A 27827-nucleotide genomic window follows, 5' to 3' on the forward strand; every position below is an offset into this window, starting at 1 on the left:
GTTGGGTGTGTTTTGTTTTCATAGCTACGTATTGCCTGTTAGGAAATAAAACCAGCCAGCTTACCAGATTCAGGATTTCATAGATGCCAATGCTTAGGAGGAAACAAACTCACCAAATGAAAAAGTGAGTGGATTTGAAGTTGACCTGGAGAGTGGGCGGTGGGCAGAGAGGGCCGGAATGGTGCATGTAGGCTGTGGATGCCTGGGGTTCTCAGCAGAGGCCGGCGAGTGGGGGTGCTGAGCTTTAATGTATGCCTAGGGGGAGTCTAGGCTTTGAGGAGAGATGTGGGACTTCCAGAGATGCTCCTTCCCCAGAACCTTCTGGAAGTCCCCAGACCAAGTCCCACTTCTAACGTGACAATTTCAGCTTGGCTCTGCTCAAACAGGTCTATCACAGCCAACGGTCACATTGGAACTCTGCTGACTGTCCTAGTAGTACCGCCCCCGCCCCCGCCCCCCCCCCCCCCCCCCCCCCCCCCCGCTGTGGAGATGTCAACGTCCGACAGGCTCTGGTTTGGGTCCTAGCACCACGCGCCCGCCTGGGTGAGTCTTGTGAAGCCACAGGCCTTCCCTGAGCTGCCAGCTGCTCGAGCATGAAAGCCTGTTTGATGGCACCAAATAAGCTCAGGCTGATGGGCCCTCTCCGCCTGCCACACCTTAAAGAGCCTGCATCCTTCTAGGCCTGAGGGTTTTGCTTAGGACTTCTCCAGGGGGGATTGGGCTTGGGTGGGACTCAGAGTCCAGGAAGCCAGCTTGGGCCCTCCCATCTCCCGGGGGCCTGCCAGTCTCATCCTGTCGGGAGCCCCCACCCTGGGCTTGGAGCGGGCAGAGGCGTTCAGATCTCCTACCCCCATCATTAGGGAGCTAGAGCAGCATGGCCTTCAGAACCCCAGCACGGATGCAGGGTTATCCCTAGAGAGGGAGGGCCTGACCAGACATGCCCTCGGGCCCGAGCTGGGGAAGGGGTCTGCTGAGCACAGCACCTGCACGAATCAGACAGGTGAGAGCAGGCGGGACAGCCCACACTGCGGCCTCCACTCAGGGTCCTTTATGAATCAGGCCAGTGTGAGGCGCTCTTGGGTCTTCTGCCTGGGTCTGCAAGGGAGTTTTTGTGAGCCCCATTTGAGGGCTGAGCCAACCAATGCCCAGGAATCCTTATCAGTGTGAATTCAGAGTGAGGTGTCCAGGCTGTAACCGGCTTGTGGGGAACATCAGCGCAGCTGTCAGCTGGGGTTTGGACTCAGAGGGCCATGAGGCAGGCTTCTGGGAAGAGTCAGGCTGTTGAAGTAGGTTGAGAGCCTAGACTTCAGTGTGAGTCTTAACTCTGCTGCTTTCTTAGCTATTTGACTTTGAATTAGCCTCAGGTTAGCCTCAGTCTGTCAGTGAGGAAACCCTTCCAGTTGCTGGTGAGAGGAAATCCCAAATCAAACAGGCTTAAGCAGAAGGAGGGTTCACTGGTTCATGGAACCAAAAAGTCTGGGGCAGGGCGTAAACTAGCTTCAGGAATGGCTGGATCTAGCGGTTAAATTTATGTAACAGGTTTGGACTTCTCAACTCCCTCCTCCCACTGGCTTCATTTTGAAGCAGGGCTCCTCCAGGTGGGGTCCCCAGCTCTGTGCTTGGCATGCAGGGAATGCTCCCCAACCAAACAACAGACCAGCTTCAGGAACCAGGCCGCCATGAGCAACACCTTATCTCTGTTTTAGGGATGTTGACAGTACACGGCGGGAGATAGGACAAGAAAAGAGGAAGTTGCCGTTCAGGGTGATCAGAGCTGAGAGCGGTGTGCCCTCCAAACCTGTGGGAGACCAGAGGAGGGTTGTCAGAGACCACATCTGGATGGGTTCCCCAAAGTCTTCCTAGAAGAAATGACAGCTGAACTAGCTTTTGAAGGCGAAGGAGTTGGTCTGGGGAATGAGAAGTGAGGGAACAGGAGCCCTGGGATTCAGTGTGGAGTTCTGGTTGCCTCAGGACCCACACCCAGTGGGGCTGGCCAGGCTGTGGAATTCCCAGTGGGACTTAGAGGTCAGACTAGGTGGGGGGTGCAGTGAGCAATGGAGGGTGGGAACAGCTGAGCTAACATGTGGGTGAAAGATGGCTCTGGCTTCAAGCCAGCGAGGATGGGAAAGAATGAGCATTTAGTGAGCACCTACTGTGTGCCTGTAACTTTCCACACATTGCCTCGTTCTGGCTACACGACAAGCCTGGAGGTACCTCACCCCCATTTTGCAGAAAATGAAACAGGTGCCAGGACAAAATACCTTATCTAAGTCTGTCAAACATATTTCCCCACAAACTTGGAATTTCAGACCTACCAGTTGGCCAGGCTCGGTGGCCTCTGGCCAGCCGCCGAGAGCTACTAAGATACCACCCATGGCAGGGACATATGGGGAAGTTACAGTGTTCAAAACAGCTACATGTTGAAACACCTTCCCAGCACACTAACCACTAAGACTCCCATTGCACCGGCAGCCGGAAGCAAACACCGCGAATCTGAAACTTGATGTCCGCAAGATAGGGGACACGTCTTAGCCAGGGGCCCCCGTGGTGAAGCAGGTATGGAGAGTCACTTGCGCATGAGCAACCAGGGGAAACCAGCTGGATTTGGGGCTTGAAGCAGCAAATTTTTAAAATGCTTCTGAGCTGCCCCCCACAGTGTGTTCACTTGTAGCTGAGGTAAACCAGGGAGGGCATGGGGTGGGAGCAGGAGGATCAAGGGCTAGATCCTAGCTCCCCATTTGCTTGCTAGAACCCCTCTGAGCTTCAGGATATCCCCTCTGTAAAGCGAGGGCATGCCCTATGCAACGACATGGAAAGAGCTCAATAAATGTCCAGAATTATTATCCCTAAGGAAAAGCAATCGTCTTGGTTTGATTATAACATTTTAAAAATTGCTGTTTTTGCAACCACAGACTTGAGCCAAATGGGAAATCGTTTGGTTCAGACTACGACTCTCCCCGTCCCCTCCCCAAGGGCAGGCACCTGCTTGTTCAGCCCTGTGTCTGCTGGTCAGGCTTCAAGTTCAGGAAATGCACTTGGTGACGTAAAACCAAATTCTGAACTTGTCAAATATTAATTGATCCAAGGTAGTCATTTTTAATTTTTTTAAAATTCTTTTTAAAGATTGTTCATTTATTTATGTGAGAGAGAGCGAGCACAAGCAGGGGGAGCTGGAGAGGGAGAGGCAGGCTCCCTGCTGAGCAGAGAGCCCAATGTGGCACTCGATCCCAGGACCCTGAGATCATGACCCGAGCTGAAGGCAGACACTTAACCCACTGAGCCACCCAAACCCTCCCAGGGTATTCGTTTTTTATTTATTTTTATTTTTATAATTTTTTGAAAGATTTTATTTATTTATTTGTCAGAAATCACAAGTAGGCAGAGAGGCAGGCAGTGAGAGAGGAGGAAGCAGATTCCCTGCCGAGCAGAGAGCCCGATGCGGGGCTTGAACCCAGGACAGCCAGGATCATGACCTGAGCCGAAGGCAGAGGCTCTAACCCACTGAGCCACCCAGGTGCCCCCTGGGGTATTCATTTCTTTAATGAGATGGTGAGACAAAGCTTTTTGAAGAGGAAAAAGAAAAAAAACTAGCGGCCTATATCCCAGTGATAATAGTTAGAGAGCGGAAGGAGGCCAGAGGGAGACATCGTTTACATTTTGGAGTGCTGGAGGGATATTGAGAGGAGATTTCCTGGGAAACGACCTCTGAGCCAGGTTTGGCATGTGAGTGGGAACACTGGGCAAGTGGAGAGTAGAGGAGAATTTGGGGGAGACTGTCGGTTGAGTGTCCATGGTGTGTTTGAGAATAGCCATCAGTCTTGGGTGGCATGGAGTCTGGAAGGATGAAGCCCAGAGTTGAGGCCCAAATGGAGGGCTGGTGGGGCCCAGAGCCCAGAGTGCTAGACTCAGCAGACACAGAGGAGCCCTGCAGGGTTTTATTATCTTCTATTTCTGTAACAGTAGGGCTTCAGGTACAGTTTGATTCAGGAGCTAAACTCTCTAAACACTGTCATCTTTTTCTCCTTTTTCATCTCTCACGACTTCGACAGCAGAAACAGTTCCAACAGAACTCCCAGAAGAGACTCTCACTGGTCTAGCTGGGGTCACTTGCCCCTCCCTGGACCTATCACTCTGGCGAGGGGGCAAATTATTCTAGAGTTAGGGATGGAATTGGCGGATACAAACTAGATGGACTAAGAGTGGAGGAGGGGGATTCCCTAAAGAAAATCAGGGTGCGTCTCCTGAAGTGAGAAGGAGACTGGGCAGGCAGAAACATCCAGCATCCCCCCTTCGTGTTAGCCCCATGAGGTAGGATTTCTTCTGATCCCTGCTTTACAGATGAGAAAACCAAGGCTTAGGGACAGAGAGTGGCTTGCCCAAGGTCCACCGTTAGCAAATGGCCTCAGACCCCAAGTCTGCTGGACCCCAAAGCCTGGGCTCTTAACCATCTCCCCCACTGCCTTGGAGGTACCAGATCTGATTTCAAAGAGGGTGCCTTTGGAGCTCCAGTGGTAGGTGGAGTGGCAAGGGGGAGACTGGAGGCAGAGGATGGGGCAGGAGGCTGGTGCCACACAGAGGGGAGGGGAAGGGGCCCTGGCAGAGAGAGGTGTGGCATGTCCCAGTGCACTGTCAGCCCTAGCTTTCACTGTTGTTTCCTTATGTGGATAAAGAAATTGATCTAATCAGCAATATATCACACACACAGCCATTTGTATGCACACATGTGTATGTATATATATATATATACCCACATGTACAAATACACACACATAAGCGTGCAGGTTACTTTGCCTCCTGGTTTCTGTTTCGGGCGATCTTAGCAGGAGGATGCAAGGTGTGAGGCTTCTGAGCCTGGAGGCTGGACCTCTGCTGGGGCTAGGGCACAGGGGCATTTCCTGGGGAATTTCCGGAGGAAGTGGTGGAAGGGAAGTAACCACCCACCTGGCTCAGGGCCAGGGTGGGGAGCGGGTGCTATGGGGAAACAGCCACTCCTCACTTCCCTTTTCAGCCCTAAGTCTTACCAGGCATGAGTCCTGCCTCCCTGATGACATCATGTAGGTCAGAGGTCATTCTGCCCATACCTTCATTGCACAAAGGGAAAACTGAGGCAGCCAGGGGGCACAGCATGCCTCACCTTTGTCTTCACCATATGGGGAAGTCTGGCAGCCTGAGTGCATAGCCTAAAGGGGCTGCTGCTTTGCTGTGTGACCTGGGGCAAGTCACAGAGCTGCTCTGGGCCTTAGTTGTATATCTGCAAAATGGACCTGTAATTACCTCCCAGAGTGGACAGATGAATGGAGCTTGAAAAAACAGCTGGGTCAGTGTCTGGCAGGTGTCAGTAAATGTTGGCTGTTACAGTTTCTTCCTTTGCGCAGTGAACTCTCCTTTGTGTGGCTATAGATTGTAAGAAAGCTGGGCCTAAGACCCAGCTCTCTTTCTCTCTCTTTTTTTTTCCTCTCTAAAGATTTACTTATTTCTTTATTTGAGAGAGAGAGAGAGAAAGAGAGGATCTCAAGCAGACTCCCCACTGAGCGCTGATCCCACGACCCTGAGATCATGACTTGAGCCAAAACCAAGAGTCGGGTATTCAAACGACTGAGCCACCCAGGCCCCCTGAGACCTGTGTCTAAACTGGGCAGCCTGGGGCAAGCCTCTTCACTCTTCTGGGCCTCTGGTTGCCTTATCTAGAACATGGCTTACTAATCACCACCTCATGGGTCCCTGCGAAGATGAGTGCCCAGAGTGCCCAGCCCCTGGGATGGGTTTTCCTGGTGTGTTTCCTTCCCGCTGGGCAGATGGACATCCTCTACCCCCGTGGCTCCTCTTCTTGCCCTGGGAGGGTAGCAAGTGAGGGATTCTATTAGTAAATCATTCAGCTAGTATCCACGGGCACCCACTGTGTGCCAGGCCCTGCTGAAAACCATGAGGAAGTCAGACGCAGATCTCCTTCCCCTGGAGCTGCAGGGCGGGAGGGGCAGGGAGACAGGAAATAAGTAAGGACACAACTGAACAAAATACTTTAAGACATTGCAGTGAGGAAGATAAATGGGTTGATGGGGGGGGGGTGGTGAGGTGGCGGATGACTTGGTGGAGGCCCCTTTCAATTGGATGGTCAGCAAGTGGTCTCCAAGGAAGGCACCAGAGGACAAGGAGGTGATCTGCAGAAATGGGGGATGGGTGACAGAGGGAGGAGTGGGGTGGACGGCCACCAGGGAATTCAGACTCAAAGGAGAGAGGGGCCAGGGGCTTCTGGCACCTACTCCCCAGGAGGGGAGTCTGGGTGGGCCCATGTGAGAGCCCGGGGGTCGGGGTTCGGGGCTATTCCTTCTCATGCAGTAAGCATTTGCTGGAGGCAGGGGTGGCGGAGGCCCACCTGTGAAGGATGATGAGGGGATCATGACAGAGGAGAAAGGGCGCATCCAACAGCCTGGAAGTCGCCAGCCACCTTTGGTGCTTGGCCCTGGAGCCCCAGACTGAGGATGGCAGGTGGTGCTGGCAGAGGGGGACTGCAGGGAGAAACAGCTGGGGTCGGCTCCAAACTTTGGAACTCTAAGAACCACATAAGTAACCACATTTCATCTTCAAGAACTGTCATAACCCCAGCCCGGACTTCCGTGTGCCCAAGACAGGCCACTGCCCTTCCCTAGATCCCTGACCTTTCTGGAGACACGGGGACACAAATAATGATATCAAGTTTTGGTGGAGTAGCAGCATGTGTCCAGCATGGTCAGGCCATTTACACAGATCGTGTCATCTTCTGGTGTCTCGTGTTGTTACAGCGGGCTTTTCGGCACTGGGGGGGGGGGTCTGTTGGATGGGACTGAGACCAAGTATGGAAAGACTCTGTTGCTGGATTCTAGGGTGACTTTATAAAGGAAACACAGACTGTTAATGTTTAAAAAAAAAAAAAATTCTGGGGCTGAAATCCTAAAGCTGTCTGTCCTTAAAATGCGCTGTCCTGGTTTGGGCGCTCTCCACAGTGGCTCCCTCATGGGTGTACAAAGCAGAAGCTGACCAGAAGCTGGCCCAGAAATCCCCCTGACTGAAGGGGAGATGCACCCACTAACCCAAAGGGGGTCTGTTTTCCCATAGCACTTGTATCTGCCCCACTTCATGGAGGAGGAAACTGACGGTGAGGCTAAGTCCCTCAGCCAAATTCATTCAGTAATGTCACAAATGGGATCTGAACCCAGGCTGGCAAGACCCATAGCTCCCAAGGGCTCCACAACGTATCTCACTGGCAAGATCCAATGTGCTCGCAGAGGGACTGGCCCCTTCCTGGTCCACTGGATTTCTGGACAGCTGGTGTCCCTGCTCTCTCGCCTATGGCTCCCCAGCAGAGGTGGCAGAGACAGTCTTTAAGAAACCATCAAGCCATTCTTCCACAGGCCAGGAGATCCCGTGAGCGTGGTTGGGAAAGGGGTGTCACGGTGGATCCCATGGCAAGCTCAACACACTTGGGGGGGCGCTCCTGACCAAGGGTGATGGGGTAAATGGTGGGGCCCCAGAAACAACACAAGACATCAGAAGTCTGGGCTAGGCCCCAAACTTGAGTAAATAACCACGTGACAAGCCACGTTTCACCTGCACACACAGATGCCCCAGATAAGCAGGCCACAGCGAGCACCCCAAGGCTGCCACATGGCACCCTGACTCGCCTGCAGGTGACCCAGGAGTGCACGGGAAGGAGCCATGCAGCTCAAGGAGGCTTCCCAGCAGCCACCAGAATGACATGTCGTTCTTTGGATGCCAAATGTGTGTGGGACCCTACTTGGTGTTCATCACATTCTCGTAGCAACCCCCTCAAGTAGGAATATCCACCCTGCTTTGCAGATGGGGAAACTGAGGTCAGCCAGATCACTTGTCCATATTCCTTGCTAGCTGGAAAGGGGCTCCCTGCCTTCAGGAACTGGAGGGTTGGCTGGCATAGTGGGTCCAATAAGGGGAGAGGCGTTCACGTGCTTCCCACCCCGGGGTCTGCCCTCCTCCCAGGTGGCAACCGGGACAAATCCCACTGCAGAGGGGCCTGGGCACCAGGATGGGGGGAATTTGTGGCCATATTTTATAATCAGAGCACATGTATCATTAGGATTTTACTGGGTTCTTCTCTCACAAAGGTTAGGGTGAGCAAAGCAAGATCTAAGGTCATTGTATTCAAAGCCCCAAACCAGCCTGGTAAATTACCCCTGAAGACCCTTCAGTTGCCCATAATATACAGGGTCCCTGGTTTGTATACCCACCAGAAGTGTGTGGTCCCCGAGCCAGACCACAAGGCTTGCCCCAGCATTCCAGCCTTTGCGGTGAAGAGGGGACCCACAGATCCCTGCTGGGAGTGCTAGGGGGTTCAAACACTGCTCACCTTCGGCAGCCCTGTTCTGTATTACTGGTAAGCCCACAGAAATGCCCTGCTCCTGATGGAAGCCACCAGCCATATGGGACTATTTAAATTTTAACGCTTTCGATGAATTTTTTTTAGATTTCAGTTCCCCATCTGCACTAGACATGTTCCAAGTGCACAGTGGCCACCCAGCTAGCGAGTGGAGAGCCAGGAGTCAGCTGGCCTGAGCCCAGCTCCACCCCTTTTGTCCAGCTGCCCTTGTGCCTGCCTTTGTGGTCGTCCAGACCTCGCGCTGGCTGCTTGGGACCCAGAAAGGATTCAGCCTTTTCCCGGTTTCTGCTCTTGAGGGGTTCTCCCAGACAGGAGAACTGATAACACATGGTAACAGGGTGTGAGAAAGACCATCCCTCCAGCCCCAGCCCCTGGCTCCCACCCGCCCTGCACTCAGGCAGCCAGAACCCAGGGTGTGCTGAGCCAAGAGCAGGAGGGCCACCCTGCTCTGGCACCAGCCCATTGCTCCAACCCTGCCCTCCCCACCGTGAAGTAAGGTGGGGCGGGGGGGGACTCTAGATCCACTCGCCAGGCTTTTCCAGTAAAAGCAGGATGCCTTTACATCACCAAAACTCGGGAGAACCCTCACCACCCCCCTGGTTAGTATCCATGGCTGAAAAATGACAATGAGCCACTGACAATCCATTTCAGATGAATTTGAAGTCTATGAATTTTATTCGCAACAGCTTCTATTTTGGTTTGAAAGATGTTAATGTGTGAACCAGTATTTGTTTGGTCTACCAACAGCATTGGGTGTGCATATGGGTTGTAACATCCCCTAAAATAATTCAGGGGCTCTCAGCTTGGGAATCCCCAGAACTTCCAGGATCCGAATGGGGGGAGGGGGACCTCATGATAGCTCTACGTGGCCAGCACTTGTGCTGGGTTTTGTGGTGGGAGAGGAGTGAGGTTCTCCCTCGACACCCTGTCCCCCACCCCACTCTTACACCCCTCCATGCTCACAATCTGCAGCCCCCCTCCCTAATGGCCATTCTTTTGATTCTATTCTGAGCTCTGCCAATCTGAGGTGACCCAGGATTTTTGCCTGGTGCCTCCAGGCTGTGGGCCCCAGTGTCCAAAAGCTAGGACCCTCTCATCTATGGGGACAGAATTTGATTTCCCTATAAACCAGGGGAACAGAGATGATTCAGCCACCATTCCCTGCCCTCTAGACTGGGGTCCCAGGTAGAGCTGAAGGGTTTACACACCCCCTTCCTTCTCTGGCAGGACCCTCCTTGACCCCAGCTGAATGTCAATGCCACAAGGGGAGGAACATCTGAGTGTGTCCCATCTGATTCCTGGCACATAGTAGACACTCAGATATATGTTGGACGAATGAATTACTGAATTAATTAATGTAAGTTGAGGGGCACAGAGGCGTGTGTCCCAACACTGCCCTCTGGCTTCTGGCTGTGTCTTGTTTTGGTGGTAGTGGGGGGCGGGATCTCAGAGTCATGCAATGAGCAGGGAGGGGGCACCCTCTATGGGAGTTGTGTCTACGACTAGATTGCTGCTTTTTCTACCTTTGGGGTCCATGGGTTTATTCTCAGAGGTCTTCAGGTTCCACACAATAATTTTTTTTAATGTGTGGATTCTTTCAGAGTTGTAAGTTCTTTTGTAATAATTTCCATCTTCAAGAAGACTTGCAAGAATAATACCAAAAAAAAACCCAAAACCAAAACCAAAAAACAACCTTCTCCCCTGTACCCTTCACCCAAATTCCTTATTACTAACGTTTCGTCAAACTTTGCTCCCTCACCATATTTTTCCCCCAGAACTATTTGAGAGGTCATCGCAGACATGCAACATGACTTTTACTTCTGAATAATGTTTCGAGGTCTATTTCCTAAGAACAAGAACATTCTGTTACATAAACATGGTTCAATAGCCAAATTCAAGAAGTCTAACTCTGACACCATACTGGGATCTAATATCCAATTTATAGTCACCTTTACCAGTCGTCTCAGGAATGTCCTTCATGTCAATTTGTTCCCTCATCCAGATCTCCCATTGCATTCCGTCACTACTCATTCTCTTAAAGCTTTGTAAAGATGTCATTTACATCCCTTAGAGACTCCTTGCTCAAGTGATTACTAGAGATATTTACAGAGTTATATAAACATCACAATTTTATTCTAAATTATTTCCAACCCCCTGAAAAGAGGCCTCATCCCCTAGTTTCCATCAAGGCCTTGTCCCCCTTCTAGCCCCTAATAACCACAAATCTATTTTTTGTCTCTAGAGATTTGCCTTTCTGAGCCTTTCATTATAAATGGTCATTAGATGACCTTTGTATCTGACCCCTTTCACTCTAGCTTCGGGTTTTCCTGTTCATCCGTAAAATGTAGCTGTGGTTCACCCCTTTTTTATGGCTGAATAATAGTCCATTGGTTGATGGACATTGGGTTGTTTCCATTCTGGGGGCTATTCTGATTAGTTCTGCTATAATAATGCATGCAAGTTTTTAATGTGGACATGTGTTTTCATTTCTCTTGGGTAGCTATCTAAGAGTAGAATCCGGGGGTCATAGGGTAACCGTTTGTTTAGCTTTTTAAGAAACACCCAACAGTTTCCCAAAGTGGTAACCCTGTAAGAGGGCTCGGATTTCTCCACACCCTCCCCAATACTTGTCTGGTTTTTTTGATGCTAACCATCCTAGTGGGTGTGCATGCTATCTCCTTGTGGTTTTGATTTGCATTTCTCTGGTGGCTAGTGATGTTAAGCATCTTTTCATGTGCTTCTTGGCCACTCCAAATCTCCTTTGGTGAAATACCTATTCAGATGTTTTGCCCATATGTTAAGTGTGTTGCATTCTTATTATTGAGTCACAAGGGTTCTTCTTATATGCTCAATACAAGTCTTTGTGGGGTGTTTCATTTTGTTTTGTTTTTTTGGTTATATGATCTGCAAACATTTTCTCCCAGTCTGTCGCTTAATTTTTTGCTTTCTTGATGGTGTCTTTTGAAATGTAACATTTTTTAATTTTGATAAAGTCCCAATTTGTCAATTTTTTCTTTTATTGCTTATGTGTTGGGTATCTAAGAAATCATTATATCTAACTTTTTTAAACCTATTTTTAAGATATTTTTAACCTAAGAAATCATTTTAGGGGTGCTGGGTGGCTCTATTGGTTGGGTGGCTACCTTTGGCTCAGGTCATGATCTCAGGGTCCTGGGATCAAACCCCGTGTCAGGCTCTCTGCTTAGCTTAGCTGGAGAATCTGCTTCTCTCTTTCCCTCAGCTACTCCCCCTGCTTGTGCTCTCTCTCTCTCTCAAATAAATAAAATCTTTTAAAAAAAAGAATTAAAAAATCATTTTATAGTTAAGAAATTATTGCTTAATCCAAGGTCACAACTTTACTCTTCTATTTCTATTCTATTTATTCCTCTCTTTTCTATTTAATTTAACTTATTCTATTTCTATTCTATTTACTCCTCTATTTTCTTCTAAGAGCTTTATAGTTTTAAGCCTTACATTTAGATCACTGATCATTTTGAGTTAATTTTTGAGTGTGATGGGAAGAGTCCAAATACATCCTTTTGCATGTAGATAGACAATTGTTCCAGTGCTGTTTGTTAAAGAAACTATTCTCTCTAGTAAGTTCTCTTGATATCTTTGTGAAAAATCATTTGACTATGATACAGTTTTTTAAATGTCACTTGCATGAAAATGACAACCCCCTTCCATTTTAACGAAAGAATTTTCCCAACCACCTGGATGACTTTTTCTCTAAACTACCGAGGGAAATCAATTGGATATTTTTATTTTGAGTAGTTCATGATTTTTTTCTTATTTATTTGTAAGAACTCTTAATATATTGAGGAACCAAGGGAATAGTATGTGCAAATACTCAATGTCGTGAAATAGTACAGTGTGCTCAAAAGGCATTAAGTAGAGCTTGGCTCTGGGGGAAGCCACTAAAGATGGAGCTAGGCAGGAGGGCAGAAACCAGTTCTGATGCTAACCTGAGAAGAATATGTAACCAAACCAAAGTGAGTTTGCCCCTCGGTGAGTCAGAAACTACACCAGGTTGAGTTGTCACACAAAGAAAATTTTCATTTGTGGTAAATAAGATCGTAGGGAATGGTTTCCAGAGCCATGACTCCCCAAGAGAGGAGTAAATGGGTTACGTTTGTTTTGGGTTAGGATGAATATTTATATAGGGAAGCCTTGTTATCATATGTAGATGTGGGCATAGGTAGCACATGCATCTTAAGGAAACATGCCTATATATACACTGTATGTTATATGAGCCTGGGGCTCCTCCTTGTGCAAAGATTTTAGTATTATAATGGGGTAGAGGTAATGGTATGTCATACCAGAGGTCACTCCTTGGTCCATCTGCGCAGGGGCAAATTGGGGGTTTAGCTCAAAAGGTCTGAGTTGTCTGGGCCAGTGGGAGGTCTCATCAGGACAGTCACCATCACCTGAGGGGTGGTTTTGGGTTTTATTTGCCTAAGTTAAGAGGTAAACCCAAAAGAAGAGCTTAAGGGAAAATGTATGACAAAGTTCAGTGAGTACAACCAGGTGGGCAGTCAAGGTCAGGTTTTGGGGTCTAGCTGGTGACACTTAGACTTTATCATACAGGTCACTGGGCCATTGAAGGGTTTTAAGCAAGTGGGGGGTGTAATTAAATCTGTCTTGTTGAAATGGCTTTAAATAAGAGACATAATGGATGGAGGGACGGCTGCAAGGGTAAATTGAGGCCAGAAAGTGCAACACTTTGAATGTCCAGCTGAAGAGTGTCAGCTTGATTTGGTAGGCAATGAGGAGCCACAGAACATTCTGGGTGATGACTGGGGGCAAACCAGAGAGGCAGTGGAATGGAGAGCTGCCTACAAAAGTGGAAAGGACCAAGATTGAGGCCAAGGCTGATCTCTGGATGGGGTAAGAGATTTAGCTTCCCAGCGTAAGGCTTTGCTCCCACTGACATCTCAATCCCACATGGGTGCCCAAGACTGTGTCATCTGTCCTGGCTCCTCAGAACTGACCTCAAACCCAGACAGATGGGATATTGCCAGGGGTAACCCAGAGAGGAAATATGAACCAGGAGTTTCCAGGCAGGGCACTGTGACTGGGAGAAGGAAAAAGGAACAACATATTGGCATGCCAGGAGGGGTCTTAGAAGTCATTCAGGCTGCCATCATTAGGACAAATGACCCTTGGCCTCTGCTGCCACAGGTCCAAGTGTGGCGAGCCCCCTACCTCCCACAGCCATTCTATAGCTGGTTAGCTCTTCTGGTGGGAAAGTTCTGGGGCTGGAATGGCATCAGAGGCGTAAGGAGCCTTGAAACTCTTATCTCTAGCTTCCTGTCCACTAGATAAAGGGGACCTTGAGGCTCAGAGGGACACCATCTTGCATCGAGGTCACATAGAGAGTCAACCCCAGCTTCTGTCAAAGCAGGCCCTAGAAACTCCCCACCCAGTTTCATAAATGATTATTTTTTTCAACCTACTTTTCAAAAACCAGTAGTACATGCATACAGCACACACACACACACACACACACACACACACACACAAATCAACATCGCAGTGAAAAGCCAGTTTCCTTTCCACCCCAGCCCCAGCCGTCTCTGCCATTCCTGAAGACATCGCTGTTCCAATTTCTTAAGCACACTTGTCATAGATAATATATGCATGACCAGCATGTGTAGGAGACCCCCGTCTTTTTTACATGAAAAGGAACACACCATACCCTGTACCACTCCTTGCTTTTCCCACTTACCAGGAGTACCTCTGAGGTCTATCATCATCATCCCAGTCCTTCCCAGGACGAAGCCCTGGCTTATGTGTCTTCATGCCGTTTCTTGGTCCCCTACTGTTGGACACCACAGGTGTTTCTCTGTTTGCTTACATAGAATACTGTTGATTGTCCTTGTATGTTTCCATTTGCCTGCTGCATAGCTTAGCCAGACGACCCTTCAGAAGTATGGCACTATCTTAACCCTCACCCAACAGTGACTGCTTGCATTTCCCCCCACTTTCAATGGCAAAAGTGTTACCAAGCTTGTTCATTTTTGCCAACTTGGTCAGGTTACAAAAAGTAATGGGCATGTTATATTTTGATTTATATTTCTCTAATATGCATTTAATTACAAGTGCGATTGAGTGTCTTCCCACGAACTCCTTGCTCATATCCTTTGCTCTTTTTTTCTAATTGGTTCATCATCTTTTCCTATCAATTTGAAAGAGCTCTTTCTGTATGAGGAACATTAACGTTCATCTCATTGTCCTTAATTAACTTCTGGCATATGCGCTGCAGATAATTGTTTTATTTGCTATTTGATTTTTTAAACTTTGTGGTATTTTTTATGCTATTCAGGAGTTTTAATTTTTTACATAGTTCAGTTTATCAATATTTTCCTTCATGGTTTCTGGAAATAAAAATACTTACACAGTGCACTTTACACAAACTTTTTACAAAATATCATGGTTGATCTGCACAGCAGCCTTTGAAGGGGGACAGGGTAGGGATTTTTAGCATTAGTTTCATTTTACAGAAGAATTCAAGTGAGCCTCAGAGCGGTGATGAGACTCATCCAGGTGGAACAGTTTCTAGAACCCTTGCTGTTCCCACTTCCCTCACCATCCCAACCAGCCAGGTAACTGACTCCTGGCACTGATAACAGAAGGAGGTGTCTTTTCAGGGTGACCACTGTTGGGCTTGCTGTGAGACAGAGTGAGGAAGAGCCACCAGGAGCTGGACTGTTCCTTATTTGTCTGACTGTCACCAGTGCCTCGTATACTCTAGGAATGCCTTAGGTGCTCGATAAATGCTACAAGACAAGAGGCTGAGGTGGTCAGGCCCCCATTTACACTGCAGACAGACACTTAGCAGTTGTGTGAGCCCGGAAAGGTGAATGACCCACTCTGTGCTACAGTGTCCTTGTCTGTAAAATTGGTGTAGTGGTTTCTACCACAAGTAAATGAAATAAGCCTCATGAAGTGCTGAGTCTCTGATCTGTCTCTTCCTTCCTGAATCTCCTGTCTGCTACCCCTACCTGGCCCCGGGGATCCAGGGTGATGAGATATCAGAGCTGAAAACCAGGCTCCTTCCCTCCCAGAAGCCCAGAGAGGGGAAGTGCCATGCCCAAGGTCACACAGCCCGTTGGTGGCAGGGCGGGCAGAGGCTCCAGTCTCCTGACTCATTACATCACTAAGCAGGCTTCCTCACAGCTGGACCACTGCAGACGCGGCCCTCTCGCCTACTGTCTCACCCCGTTTTGGGCACCAGGGGGCGCTCCCGAAAACACAGCCCAAACCGCTGACGCGGTTGCTCCAAACTGGTCGGGGAGGGGGCTCCTCGCTGCCGCCTTTTTTTTTTTTTTTTTTTTTTCCCGGTCTGGTGTTCAAGGCTCTCAGAACCCGCCTTTTCTCCCCTACACGCTGGGCAATGCGCATTCCCATCCTTGCTGTTTCCTTAAGCACACTCCTCCCGGAGCATCCGCCCCCTTCCTGCCTCTCCTATTTATGCCACTTCTTCCCCGCGGATTGGGTCTGTCTCTCAGACTGTGCCACCCCATTCTCTATGACAGTTGCTACACCACTGAGGCCCATCCCCAGCGTTCAGTTGGTGCTGAGTCAATGTTGGCTGTGGGATAAGGCGCGCAGCCGGCAGGCCGAGATCCCCTCCCGAACTGCAAGGAGCACTGGTCCTGGAAGGGCCTCAGGAGACGTGGTGCCAGGGTGGGTTTGAGCAGCCCCCACCCGCTGTGCAACTCTGGACCTGTGGCTGCCCCTCTCTGGGCCTCAGTTTTCTCATCTGTGAACTGGGGAGGCACGGGGGGGGCTGGGCATTGCCTGCCTGCAGGGGCTGCAGTTCTCCGTGGGAGGGGCCAAGGGACTTGGCTTGAGGCCGCGGTTACTAGGTGTTTATTTAGGGGTCTTGGGGAGTCTGAGGGAAACGCTGGGGTCACAGTGCCCCCTCCAATGCGCCTGGACTGTGTGTATCCCGCTCCCCGGCCCTTCCACTGCAGAGGCCCCTACAGACCCGAGCGCCCTCAACTCGTCCCGGCTCGGGTGACGTCGGCGGCCGGGGCGGCACCAGTCCTCCCCACCGCCCCCGACACACACCTTTCAAAGGAGGGAAACTGAGGCCGGGCGCGGAGAGGCCGCAGCCAAGGTCACGGCGCGCGGTGGCGGCGCAGGCAGGAGGGACGGCGGCGTTCCGGCTACGGCTCAGGCTCGGGCTGCGGACGCCCCCGGGCCACCGGCCCCCGCCCCCCCCGCCGGCGCCCCGCCGGTCCGACGCGCTGGGGCCGCGCCCGCGCTCCGCTCCCGCCGCGGGGACTGCGCGCGCTCGGCGGCTGCAGGCGGACCCGCGAGGTAGGAGGCGGGCCGGCGGGGGACGCGCGCGGCGGCAGCCGGTGCGGTGCGGTGCGGTGCGGGTCTAGTCCGGGGCTGGGGGCGGCGGGGGCCGCGGCCGGAGTCCCCTCTGCGGAGAGGACTGGGCGACAGCTCCGCCCCCGGGACCGCGGCTGCACGGACGCGCGAGCAGCTCTTGGGAGCCGGGGAGGAAAAAGGGGTGATCGCAGGCGGCTTTGCGGAGCCCGGCTGGTTGTAGAGGTTCCGAGGCCGCAGTGGCGAGGATGACACTGGTCTCCGGGTTGTAGAGTTGGGGGATCGGAGGCCGCCGGGCTCTCGGCTTTGGAGGTCGGGGTTACGCGGAGCGCCTGGGGTGCGTCAACGCCAGTCTTTCTGAGCCCGGGCTCTACGGGTGTCGCTCTCCGGGACTCGAGCGGTGAGGACGCAGGAGATTCTGCCTCCGCGGCTATGCGGGGCGTTTAGCCTTGTGAACGCTAAAGCGCGATCTTGGGGGGAGGGGAGCTCAGGGTGCTCCATTTCCGCGCCTATGCAGTTTGCTGTCCCCCCCACCTCCACACCCCGGGGCGGGGAAACGTGAATCCAGGCCCCGAGGGTCGTCAAGCGAAACTGTACCCTACCCCCCAACCACTGCACTCCCTCCCTTCCCTCCCTGCTCCTCTCTGTTCCTGCCTCCTGACGAGAAATCCCGCCACCGCGTCCAGGGTCCGGAGCCTGCGGGCGGGAGGTTGAAGCATCTCAGGAATTCGCTGGTAGTCAGATAGACGCGTCTAGGGAGAGAGTGAGGAGTTTTGGCTGGACTGGAGGGGCAGGGTCCAAATCCAGCCCTGACCCTGACCCCTTGTGTGACCTTGGGCGACCCCTCCTCCTGCCCCCACGTGGGCAAGAGGCTGGTTTTTGTTCGAGGCTGCTCCGGGTCAGATCCCAGCGGCCCAGCAGCCGGCACTCCGTGTGGGTGACGGTGCTCAAGGACTGGAACAGCCCGTGGCAGTCTTTGGACCCAGTCCCAAATGGGACAGGAGGCAGGTCTGAGAACTGAGGGGGTTGTGTCAGGTGTCAGGATGTCCTACCCCACCTGCCTGCCTGAGAGGGGATCCTCAGGGGCCAGGGGGCTCCCGCTGTGGAAAATCCCTGCACTGTCCAGAAGGGCTGCCCTTGGGCAGTATAGCGGGCAGCACAGCTGGCAGAGGTGAGTCAAGGCTGTCCCCACACCCACCCCCACTCCAGTCATGGGGAAATCCCCCTCCCAAGTTTCTGCCAGGCAGTTGCTGCTTTAAATTCCCAAGCCCTCAACTGTCACAGCTGATCTGTTCCTGGAGCAAACGGAGCAGAAGATGACGGTGGGTGTCCCCTCCCCCGGGGCCTATCCACGGGATTAGGCTTCTGGGGACAGCAGTCTGCTCTGCCTGGTCAGCTCTGTACATTTTGCTCTGAGCATGCTCTATATTTGGTGGGGGGTGGGGTGCGGGGAGAGAAGCACTTGTTCTGAACTAGGAGCCGAGTCTGGCTGTGCCCTTTGACAAAGCTACTGCTCCTCTCTGTGATCAGTCCCTGCCAGACAACCCACATGCTGGCCTGTGCAGCCCCCTCAGAGCAACTCTGAACTGAGGTGACACAGGAGTATCCCTCTGGTCACTCTCCTTTGCCTCCAGCATCATGCCTGGCTCCTCCTGTGGGCTGGTAAGGTGGCCAAGCTCCTGAACCCACATGTGGGTTGGAAAGGATAGAAGAGAAATAGCCCCATTCCCCCTTTGCCCCACACCCCCATCCCCAGGCAGGAAAAGTTGAGCTAAGAGGTGCCCCGGGTTCCACAATGCCCATAGCCTAGCCATTGAGCATCAGAGCTGGAGGAAGCATCCTAGAGCCCATCCCTTGTTAGAGCTGGAGAAACTGAGGCCAGAGAGAGGCAGGAACGTGTTCAAGGTCACACTACATCCCACTGTCCCCAGCTCTTCAGCAGTGCAGCCATCCTTGGGGCAACTGCTGCCTAGGGAACACTCAGAGGACTTGGTGTTCCCACAGAGGTCCCTGCAGTGGAGGGACAAGGAAGGAGACCGGCACCTTCCTCTGCAGGGGACTCTGGCTCCAGCACAGTTTGCAAACATTAAGTAATCTTGGGTCTCATGACCAGAGTTGCCAGCCTGTCAAGGTGGCTTTGAAAGGGCCCGTGGCTGCCTGCTCATCCTGCGGCAGCTCTGAGCAGTCGCCCTTTCCTTCCCACCCTATACCTGCTAGGCCCACAGCAGCCCCCCGCCTCTAGTCATGCCCCTTCCCCATTGTGCAGAGGGAGTGCCAAGTCCAAGGCCAGATCTTGGGACCCTTTGTGTCTTCAGCTTTCTTCCCCCCCCCCCCCCCCCCCGCATTCTGACGACTGGGGTGGAGAGTCAGCTAGCCTAAAAAAGCCCAGCCAGCTCTCTGTCACCAGTCTATGGTCTCATCACTCGGTGGAATCAGGGGGTAGGGAATGGGATTGTTTGTTCCCATAAGGAAAGTGTGTTTTGCATAAAGGGGACTGGCCAAAGGCCCCTCATGTTGATGAGGTCTGCATGCGCTGGGTTTCCCCCACACTCAGTCCTGGTTGTTGCCATGGTGAAGTGTAACTCAAACGTGTTTGGAGGAGCAGCATCTTCTATACCCCTTGTCTTCCCTCTGGACTCAGGCTTGCCTTGTCCTAGCTCCTGCAGGAATGCACACACACACACACACACACACACACACACACACACACAGAAACCTCTGTTCATCCTTTACTCTCTCGATGTCACTGCTGCAGCAAAACCTTCCCTGAGTCCCTGTAGCCTCCCTGTCAGAGAGTGTGCAGGGGCATAGGTGTGCAGTGAGGTCACCAGGCTGCAGGAAACCCTTCCTGCCCGCCCAGGCCATTCCACTGGGCTACCCGAGCATGTGCCAACTTGGGAAGGCAGAACACAGGCAGCCAAGTTCTCAGTGACTCTTCGAAGAAAAGTGTGTATGTGGCCTTCTGATCTTGCATGATTGCAATTCATACTTGGCCAGCATCTTCAACATTTTTTAAATGTCTGCCACCTGCCAGAACCTGTGACAGTGGCTCTCACATATATCATCCCACTTCATCTGCAAAACCACAGAGCCATCCGTTCATGTGTATGAAGGTTCTGGAAGCATAATATTAAAACAGTGATGTCAGCCCCTAGGCCAGAGGGAACTATTTGGAATGCCACACCCTCCAACCTATGAGTGATGACCATCCTTTCCGTTCCCTGGGCCCTAGAGCCTCACAGTTTGCCAGTTTGCATGCCTAGATGCTCTCGGGGAGGTAGCACCCCGGAGGGGTTCTCAACTGAGCAGAGTCCAGGCTGACCCACATAAATCCACGTGCCACATGTGATGGGGATATAATGGCTCAGGCCTCTCATGCTGCCGCTCTGGAAGGTAATCCCAGCCTGGGCTCTGTCCCATTCTTTTGGGATGACACAATCGCTTACGACTGAATTCCCCAAAGGCAGAACGGTGGCCAAACCACCTCACTGGCTGATAGAAGTTTCTGTTGTGCTCTACTGAGCTGGGTCCAAACAAGGAACAAGCTGCCTTAGAAGGTAGTGAGTTCCCTTCCCTGGAGGTATGCAAACTGAGGATGGACGGAGGATTAATTGTAGATCAGTAGTATAGGTGCCCCCGAGGGTCATTGTAGCTCCGAGACTCCCAGAGTCAATGACTTTTTTTTTTTTTTTAATTATCATCTGGGGGCTTGGTGAAAGCTATCAGGATGGTAATATATGTTTGTAAAAATGCTAAGTGCTCCAGTGTTTTAATAAAGCCAGTTGCCTGAGGGTATTCTGGGAATGTTTCATTATCCGGTTCATCCAGCTGCAGAAGTAGGACCAGCTTTTGGACTTAGCCAAGGGGCCTGAGAATCTGGTAGGAAGTAAAGCAGTATGGAAATTGAGTGTCTACTGGCAAATCCCCGAGCCGCACTGGGGTCACTGTTGGTCACATTACCTTGGGAAGCTTGAAGGCAGAGAGCTGGACTCCCTGTTACTTTGGACCAGTCCCTTCCCCTCTCTGAGCCGAAGGAGTTTGGAAGAAACCAGAGATCACTTTGGAAGCTGTAACTGGCACTTGAAAGAGGTAGGGGTGGGGGTGGGCAGGAGGGGCTGAAGCATGCGGATCCTGATACGGGGATCCTTTCGTGGACCTGCTGAGGGCCAGCCTGCCTCTGGGGCTGGGTTTAAACATGAGCTCTCTACTTCCTAGCTTCGTGGCCTGGGACATGTCACTAGACCTCCCTGATGAGCCTCAGTTTCCTCCTCCCGAAGATGGGAGTGATGACAGTGCTGGCCACCCAAGGCAGTTATGAAAGTAATTCTGAGAAAGTGTGTCAATGTCATACAGTTATTTTTCATTTTCTCCTTTGGGAATATCACAGGAGCTACTAAGTATTTCTGGGGCCTCCAAGTCCAAATAGAAATGTCAGCTCCGTTCATTCATTCTTTCAACAAATATTTATGGAACAAGTATTTTACCACAAGAGCAAAACAGACACAAAAGCCCTTTCCTCCAGGAGCTTGTATTCTAGCATACACAGTCCCAAATGAATAAGCAAGTGAATAAAAATTCCTGAGAGCACCCAGTGCTAAACAGAATGAGTCTGCCCCAACTGGTGATTAAAGGTGATTTGCAATGGGAAAATTCTTCCAAAAGGAAGAGGAGACAGCCCTGGTTTAAGACCTAGATTCCAGTTCTGGCCCTGACTTGCTCTGCAGCCTTGGGCAAGTTCCTTTCTGTCTCTGATCTTCCAAGCCTGTCTCGAAAACGAGAGGGTAGAATGAGCCCTTTCAGCTGGGACATCCCATGTGGCTGTGGTGGCCGCAGTGTTGAGGTGTTGCAGGTGAGGTGAGGGGTGGGTAGCTCCGCACCTAGGGGTCCCCACCTATCCCCCACCCATACGAATGTGTCTGTTTAAATGTGCTGTGAACCCATCACATAGGAAAGTGAAAAGACAGATATGCAGCCGCCTAAAGAAAAATTAGAGAAATACACAAGAGCCTACCACCTGGGTCGAGAAATGGAGCGTTGTCAGAAACAACTCTTCCCCCGATCCCTGCTCTGTGTTCCTCCCCAATCAATATGCCTCAAAGAGTCTCACCATTTCAACTTTTCTAATAATAATGCTCTTGTTCTTGCTGTCTTACCACCTTACTGAACAATTTTTTACAGTATCCTTCCACTTTTCTGCTTTGCTGCTTTTCAAGCTGTCTGTAAATAGACTGAGACTGTAGATACTTCTCTGGGTCTGGCTTCTTGGGCTTGAAGTCGGAGCCGTGTGGCTCATTCAGTCCTAAGATGCTACAGTGAGTCCTCGTTGCTGCCGTATAATATTCCCTCATGTCGCTGGGCCACAGCTGATGTAGCTGGTCTACTGTGATGAACAGGTGGGTTATTTTCAGTTTGGGGCTGTTGTTCTGGAATCTGTCTGTCCTAGGGCGGCGGGCGTACCCTTCCTTCTCTTGCTCATTACCTTTAACAGGGTTGTAAAGTAGCCGTGCGGTCCTGGTCCTTCCCTATCGCGTCCCCTTCTCCCTAGGCCCTGCTAGGCTTCTGATATCAGTCTTTTCCTGTGTTGCTCACCCAGGGCGGGAGGATGGTTTCTCACTGTGATGTTAGCTTGCAGTTCCCTGATTGCCAGTGAGGTCGGGCCATTTTTGTATGTTTATTCGCCGTTTGGATCTCTTCTTTGGTGAAGTGCGTGGTCAAGTCTTTTGCCCATCTTGGGCTGTCTTTTTTATTTTCTTGTGGGTTTGCGGTGGGGGGATTCTTTAGGCATTTGAGACTTGAATCCTTGATCATTTACGTACGTGGTAGATATCTTGCCTTTTTTTTTTTTTTTTTTTTTTTACTTGTTCTGGGGTCTTGGGGTGAACGTCTTCATTTCAGAGTTCTTAATTTAAGAAGTCAAATTTAACTTTTCCTTTAGTATTCATGTCTTGTGTTTTAGAACTCCTTTCCCACTCAGTGGTCATGAATATTCTTCTGTGTGTTTTACATTAGATCTTTGATCTGCCTGGAATTGATTGGTGTGTGTTGTGAAAGAAGGGGCTCATTCCAAGTGTGCGCATGTGCGTGCACACACATGTTCACGCACACACCATTACCCAGCACCATTTGGTAAAAAGCGTGCCCTTTTCCTCATCTGTCCTGCCTCCTCCTCCCCGAATACCCGTACCTTTCCCCAGGAAGGCGGGCAGGAGCCCAGGACCACAGGCTCTGGCCAGGAAGAGCCAGCAGGAGCTAGGTGATCAGGGACAGCCCCCGAGGGCAGGGCGCCGGCTGGGCAGGCAGCCCTCCCCCACCAGCCCAGCTGCCACTCCTGCCAAACAGGTCTGTGGGGCTGTGGGTGTCACGTGTCCCACTGGCGCTGACTAGGGCCCTGTCGGATTAAGCAGGGGCTGAGGGCTTAGGACCCACGCTGGCCACTTGCACAGGCCAGGGAAGGGCTTGAGGGAGCTCACCTATCTGGGCCGCCGAGGAGGCCCCAGAGGCCAGCGAGGCTGCGCTGTTTGTGGCAGGGGCACTGGACCAAGGTAAGGGAGCGCCAGGGTGATCCCTGGCCCTGTCTTCCCTGCCCAACTCCGGGTGCCTCCGTCTAGAAGATAAACATCCCCTCCTAATCTCTTGGCATCTGGGTCTGTTGGAAGCAGCGAGAGGTAGGAGGTGGAAGGGCCCGGCGTGGGACAAGGGTCTGCCAGATCTCAGGCCACTATGCAAGCTCACTCGAGCTCGCACAGCCTCTTGGGCACCCTCCCCACCCATCTCCCAAGGGGCTCTGCGTCCTCTTCTGTGTCCAGGGCGTGCCTGCTAGATGGGAGGGGTCACTGCCAACCTCCAGTCAGCCCTCCAGATCTTATTGCCTTTCCCTGGGCAGTGGCCACTACCTGGCCTGGTAGGACACAGCCTCACTGCTCTTGGAATTATTAGGGCAGGGAAGGAGGGAGGAAGTGGGTATAGACTGAGCACCTGCCAGGCACCTCCCCTCGGGTAAGCTTTATTCCTACCAAGCAAAACACGGAAGACTCACCCATTTAATAGATAAGAAAACTGAGGCCTCAGTGTGGGGGGGTGGCTTTGGTTTGGCAGGGGCCTGGGCTGCAAGAATGGCCCTGCCTCCACTAGCAGCCTGCCTTCGTGGCCCCGGAAGTTGCAGACTCTACTCCTGCCTCCATGGCCACCACCGCCGGGGGACTCCCCTCGCTTGCCTGACGAGGCACATTCCCTCTGGAGCAGTGTCGCTCCTCCCCAGGGCTCTCTGAGAACTGTGGGTCCCTACAAGGAAGTTGAGGCCAAGAACAAGACCCAAACTGGGCTAGTGGCTAGGATTTGGGGCGATGTCCCCTGGTTTGTTTAGTGGGAGTGACAATAATAGGGCCTGCCTCTTCAGGTCACTTTGAGGCTAAACTGTCACCATGCAGAAATGGGCCACCAACACGACCCAACTCCCAGCAAGCACAGGTAATCTCAGCTTTTGGGTGTTTGTTTGTTTTTGTTTTTAATGTCTTTTCTTTAAAAATTTTTATTTATTTGACAGAAAGGTAGAGAGAGAAAGAGAGCACACAAGCAGGGGGGAGTGGCAGAGAGAGAGGGAGAAGCAGACTCCCCGCTGAGCAAGGAGCCCTGTATGGGGCTTGATCCCAGCACCCTGAGATCATGACCTGAGCCAAAGGCAGATGCTTGACTCACTGAGCCACTCAGGTGCCCCTCAGCTTTTGTTCTTTACTGAGAAGGTCAGTCCTTGAGCTCCCTCCATCTCCGAAATTCTGAGCTCCTTCTGGCAGCTTCCTTTCTTCCTGGACCTCTTATTTTTGGTTTATTTCTAGGAGGTTACTCTTTACTTAGGAAAACAGACACTTGGTAAAAAAATATTCAGCATTGTAAGAATATACAATGAAACTTCATATGCCCCCCACTCAGAGTAAACATGAGGAGCATTTTGGGGGTATACGGTTGGAAATGTTCAGGAGATACATGTATATGTGTGTTTAATCCCTGCAGTGTCTTTTAAAGAAAACACCGGTAGCTTGCTCTGCCCCCATCCTGTGACTTCCCTCTGGGCCTTTAAATCCACCTACTCGGCCAGAGAACCTGACTCCCTCCTCCCTCCAGAAGGCACACATATTTGTGGACGCTGGCACCAGATTTTCCTCGTCAGCAGGACTCGAGGGAGGCTGTAGCCTGGCACGGGGCAAACAGGGGGATCGTTGAGCTGCAAAGAACGGTCCCTCTGTGCCCAGTTGAAGGCCCGAGCTGGAGAACAGCTCCCCCTCCTCCCCACTCCAGCAGATCTGGGTCTGGAGCGAAGGTGGAGCCTGGGGCCCTGGCATGGGCCCAGCCTGGCTGCCAGCTGGCCATTGGGTGACCTTGAGCCAGCCCTGGCCTCCTCCGGGTTCCTGACTCAGTGCAGAAGCCCAGGACATGCAGCAGCTTTTCTGAAAGGAGTGAGGATCTGTCTCCTTGAAGACCCAGGCAGGCAACATGTCATTCATCTCACCTGGGCTAATGCCGATAATGTGGCCTGGAGTTTTTCCTGCCTCCCTATTAAACTTTGACGGTCTTCCCTTGAGGCAACTTAAGTCAGTGTTAAGTTTTGCTGATGTTTTCTCTGTGGGCCTTGTGATTTCTGGACCTGCTACTGTCTTATCTCTGCCATGTAAATCTCCCAGAGGGCTTTTTCTGGGGCCTTCTTTCTCCCAGGGTCTGAGAAAGGAAGGCAGCTGGTGGCTACATGTGGCCCACATGTCTTGCATGCATAGGTATAAAGCCTTACTGGAAGGGCTCCCTGCCCCCTTGAAGGAAGAGAAGGATCCACTGCTGGTGTCAGGAGGGTGGCAGGGACTAAGGGTCATAGTCACCCAATAGGGCAGAGCTCCAGGCACCTCTAGTGCACAGATGTCCAGGTTGAGCACTGTGTAAGAGCACTTGGCAAAGAAAGAACGCAGTCTTTCCAAGCAGGAGTCTAAGAGGCTGTGTCCACCAGAAGAGGGCGCCTTTTACAGAGACACAGGCACAGGAGCCCTGCACACGGATGGTAGAACCAGCCTTGAGCATGCTCACTGGCAAGGGAGAAATGCCTAGGTGTGGTGGGTTCTCCTCCCCACTTAGGCAGTCTTCTTGTGCTTAGCTTTCTAGAATCTCTCTCCAGAACTCTGTTGGTAACCTCAGGGGAAAGGGAACTCTAACCACTGTCCTCCATCTGTGTGAGCAGCTTGAGCAAACCCAGCTAGGTGAAACCTCAGAGGGAACTGGGCCATATGCCTGGCCTCAGGGGCCACAGGATGGCTTGACTGAAAACAGACCTGGGTTCACATCTCAGCTCGAGTTTTTCTGGCTGTCTACTCCTGGTCAGGACATCTGTGCACAGACCCCCTACTTTATTGTCTGTTAATATCCCCCCCATACCCTCCCCCAGAGCTCAAGTATGAAACACCTTTACCTCTATGCCTGGCCCCTTGAGAAATGAATATTTTATTTATGAAGGCATGTTAATTTGGGGACAGCGACTCACTTGATCTAGACATAATTCATTTCTTCCACAAAGATTTCTCAAGAATCCAGTATGTGCTGGGCACGACTCTGGGGCTGAAGTAAATGTTGAGTCCCACAGACATGCTCCTTATCCTTACCCAGCTGTCTGGTATAGGAGAGGGAAATGCTGTCCTGAACAACATCAGCCAGTTGCTAGGAGGAATTGCTCAGGGGGCCAGTGAGGAGGCCAGGCAAGGCGTCCCTGAAGGAGCTGAGGCTTGAAGGTGGAGTCACGGTTAAGTAGGTGAAAAGAGAGAGACATGTGTGCTGAACTAGCATTTTTAAAGGGTGGTGGCAGGAGCCAACCAAGTAGGTAAGAGGCTGAGGCAGAGTAGGGAGGGCAGAGGCCAAATTTGCAGGGACTTCTAGGCATAACAAGGAATTTGGTGCTTATTTTGTAAGCAGTGAAGAGCCATATTTTGAAGCAGGGCGATGATTTGTCGTTAGACTGAAATGTCAGTGAAAATGGCTTTGAGTCTTGTCTCTGCTTCCTAACCCAGCTGCCCTTCCTAACCCAGCTGCAAGGGGGCTGGGGAGGAGGATGTCTCAGATGGTTCAGGCATGAGGGGAGAGGTTTGAATGAGGAAGCTTAGGGTGGGGTCCAGAAGCTGACTCAGCTGCCCCTCTCTGCACCTTTCCCAAGGCTGGGGTACCATGGAGTCCTGCCCGCTCTCTGTCCTGGGGCTGGGAAGGCCAGGATGCAGTTCCCCAGAAGGACGACAGGTGGCGCCAGCCCTCCAGTGGTGAAGGATGGACTGGCCCAGCCAGGCCCAGCCTGGTGAGAGGTGGGGTTGGGGCTCTCTGGTCATGCCAGAGCCCACCACCCTTCCCCCTGCTCCTCACCTACACCCCAGTCTGACACCTAAACTGCTGGTTCAATGGCTCCAGCCCATCTTTCCTCCTCTCCAAGGATGGCTCTACCAGCTATGCCCTAAATTGTCCTTTTAAAACCCAACTTCATTTGCCGCCAAGCCCAACCTGGGATGGCTAGGTGGACCCCCACTTTGCAGGGGAGTGCTGGGGTCCAGGTCTCTGCTCCACAGCCTTGGGCAGTGAAATGGAAATGTGAGGTCCCAGATTTACAGGGTGGACAGGGCATCCGCAAGCCACGAGTGTAAAGCAGAGAATGAGGGCTCTACAGTTAGTGCAGCCAGAGCTAGACAACCAGGGGGCCTTCAGAGCCTGGGAGTCCCTCCCCTGCTTCCCTTAGCCCCCATACCTTGCCCTGGAGTTAAAGCCTAAGGGGAACCAATGTGTGTTGAATGAAGAATGCCCTTTCCAATCAGAGCTGCATCCCAGGTGAGGACCCTCATGGCTTGGGCCATCCATTGGTATCAAATCCCAGCTCCCCGTGTTCTGGTGTGTGATCTCACATCTTGTGCAAGTGTTTTGGTCCATCTGGGCCTCTGTCCCTTCTGTAAGGTGCAGACTGTGCTCTTTCTATGGCTGGGAAGGGATCTTGGGAGAAGAAATGGCCTCAAGGAAGACAACCGGGGTCCCAGCCCCAGCGCCCTCGCTCCTGGCTTCCCTTTCCCATGCACGGCGGGGATTACCCTTA

At 51.8% G+C, this 27827-nt stretch overlaps 1 protein-coding gene across 7 annotated transcripts in view; it reads left to right on the plus strand.

Annotated features, from left to right (window-relative positions):
• IQSEC1 (IQ motif and Sec7 domain ArfGEF 1) overlaps nt 1–27827 on the plus strand; it is a 166221-nt gene that overhangs the window by 53793 nt on the left and 84601 nt on the right. Inside the window, exon 1 of one of the 7 annotated variants that reach the window (XM_004738616.3) lies at nt 23149–23274. The exons of the other annotated variants lie outside the window; for them this stretch is intronic. The gene's annotated coding sequence lies outside the window, so the exon portion shown is untranslated. Of the gene's footprint in view, nt 1–23148; nt 23275–27827 lie in introns of those variants that run through there. 7 annotated transcript variants of the gene reach the window in all.

This window comes from Mustela putorius, unplaced genomic scaffold (assembly GCF_011764305.1).
Source record: "Mustela putorius furo isolate JIRA1106 unplaced genomic scaffold, ASM1176430v1.1 tig00003850_pilon_pilon_pilon, whole genome shotgun sequence".
In the NCBI taxonomy this organism is placed as follows: Eukaryota; Metazoa; Chordata; class Mammalia; order Carnivora; family Mustelidae; genus Mustela; species Mustela putorius.